The sequence below is a fragment of the Nematolebias whitei genome, chromosome 19 (assembly GCF_014905685.2).
Source record: "Nematolebias whitei isolate Nwh7 chromosome 19, NemWhi1, whole genome shotgun sequence".
Lineage (NCBI taxonomy): Eukaryota > Metazoa > Chordata > Actinopteri > Cyprinodontiformes > Rivulidae > Nematolebias > Nematolebias whitei.
In genome coordinates, this window is record NC_056516.1 from 39,403,714 (window position 1) to 39,406,027 (window position 2,314).

Genomic DNA, 2,314 nt, shown 5'->3' on the forward strand with positions numbered 1-2,314 from the left:
GCGTGTTGTGTTAATTATTGTGTTAGCGTGTTGTGTTGGCATGTTGTGTTAATGTATTGTGTTAACGTGTTGTGTTAGTGTGTTGTGTTAGTGTGTTGTGTTAACGTGTTGTGTTAGCGTGTTGTGTTAACGTGTTTTGTTAGCGTGTTGTGTTGGCGTGTTCTGTGGAGCATGCAGGAGAAATACCAACACCTACTCCCAGTTAATCACTTTCTGTTTGTTTTACACGAAAGTTAAAAACCATTAAAGCATGAAGTTTTCAGGAGAAGCTGGAACGCTCTCGGCTGTTATCTGACCCGGTTCTGTCACCGGAGCTGACGTTCTGTCATCAGGGAGCAGAACCCGTTTGCAGGGTGCAGTTTCTGATGAAATCTGCTCGTGTGTCGACACGCTGCCTTCAGCTAATCCCTAGAAAATGAACTGTTTATTCAGAACTCATCAGAACTTTAACTTTGTTAAAGAAAAAATGTTTGTTGGGTTTTAGGTTCTGGTTCTGACTGGACTGCTGCAGAACCTCGGTTCTTTTCATTCTGACCCGTTCTTTTGTAGATCAGCTGCTGTGTTTGGGATCATGGTCCTGTTGGACCCAGTGTTGTTGATTTTAGCTACTTTTCTGCTGATATTAGCTTTTTTGTTAATGTTCTGCTTATGTTAGCTTTCAGCTACTACTCTGCTTATGTTAGCTTTTCATTGTTCTGCATGTTTTACCTAGTGCTGTTTGTTGTAGCTCGTGGTCTACTCCCTTTAGCTTGTATGTGTTGTGCTCATTAAGGCTTGTTCTGCTTGTTGTAGCCTGCATTAGACAAGTTTTAGCTCGTTATGTGGGCTTTAGCTAGTGTTTTGCTTGTTTAAACCCATGTTCTGATCATTTTAGCTGCTTCTTCAATAGGTTTGGCTAGCTCAGTGGATTTCAGCAGTCTCACTTATTCACCTGACTGATGTTTAGCTGTTTTTATTTATTTTATTTAGCTGTTATTTATCCAGCTCGTCTCACTGAGTCACAATGACTCGTTTTCAAGAGAGCCCTGTCTGGGAGCAGATGGGGGGGGGGGGGTGTTGATGTTGTCGGTATGGGGAGTTGAACCGGCAACCTTCCGATCACAGGCCCACCTTCTCTAACCTCTGCACCACCACTCCCCCACTTTTTGTAGATAAGAACCTCTTAAAAAACAAAAACTCGTCAGATAACAGCTAAAGAGCTGCAAAGTGAATTTTTTCGGCTGTTTGTCCATAAATCACTCGTGTGAGGCCTGAAGGCAGACGATCATCTGAAACATCTTCAGTTCCTGAAAAATGAACAAAAGGAAATGAAAGATTTTGACACAAAGCTGAAAGGAAGCTCTGCAGAGATGAGTTCTCGGTCAGGCTCCGCCCCTTACAGGAGTGCACCTGTCACTCAGACACACACCTGAAATTCTCTGATCTTATCTTCACGGCGTGCTGATCTGACCTCAGAGCAGCAGGTGTGGTCCTTCCTGTTCAGGAAAAACTGGACCTGGTCCTGGAGCTTCAGGCGTATGTGGAAACCCACCAGAGCTGCTCTGGGTTTCTGCTCTCCTTCGGTTCTGAAGACAAAAGACGAGTCGAACCTTCGGCTCAGGAGCACGTTGCTCACTTTTGTTCTGGGTCGTCTCAGAAAGTGACAGAACGTTTCTGGAGCGTGCGAGGTCCGGAGGAGAAGAAAGACTATCCAAAAAAGTTCAATCTGGTCCTCTGGACATTCAAAAAAACAAAAAACAAAACAACAAAAAAATGTAGAAACGTTTCGTCTCTCATCCAAGAGACTTCCTCAGTCTGAGGAGCTGTTTTCAGCTCAGTCTCTTAAATAGCACCTTCTCAGAGTGGATCAACCAGTTTGCTGCTGACAACCAGAACCAGCTGATCACATGCTCAAGAAGGACCATCAGCCTAACAATGGATCATTAGCACCTGATGGCTGTTTACTGTTCACAGAGGGCTGAGTGATACTAGCAATCACAGCATTGTAAGAGGGGGACAGTTGAACCTGGAGGCTCCGCCCCTGTTTAATGATGGACGGTTTCTTTTCACAAAGATGGCCTCCTTTACTCCTCTCTCAAACCATCGTTCCTCTCTGTCCAGGATGTGAACATCTTCATCCCTGAAAGAGTGACCTCTGGCCTGGAGATGAGTGTAGACCTCAGAGTCCTGGCCTGATGATGTTGATCTTCTGTGCTGGGCCATCCTTTTGGCGAGTGGCTGTTTAGTTTCCCCGATGTAAGACTGATCACCCTCCTGACACTGAACAACATACACAACATTACTCTGTTTGTGCCGGGGGACTGGATCTTTGGGA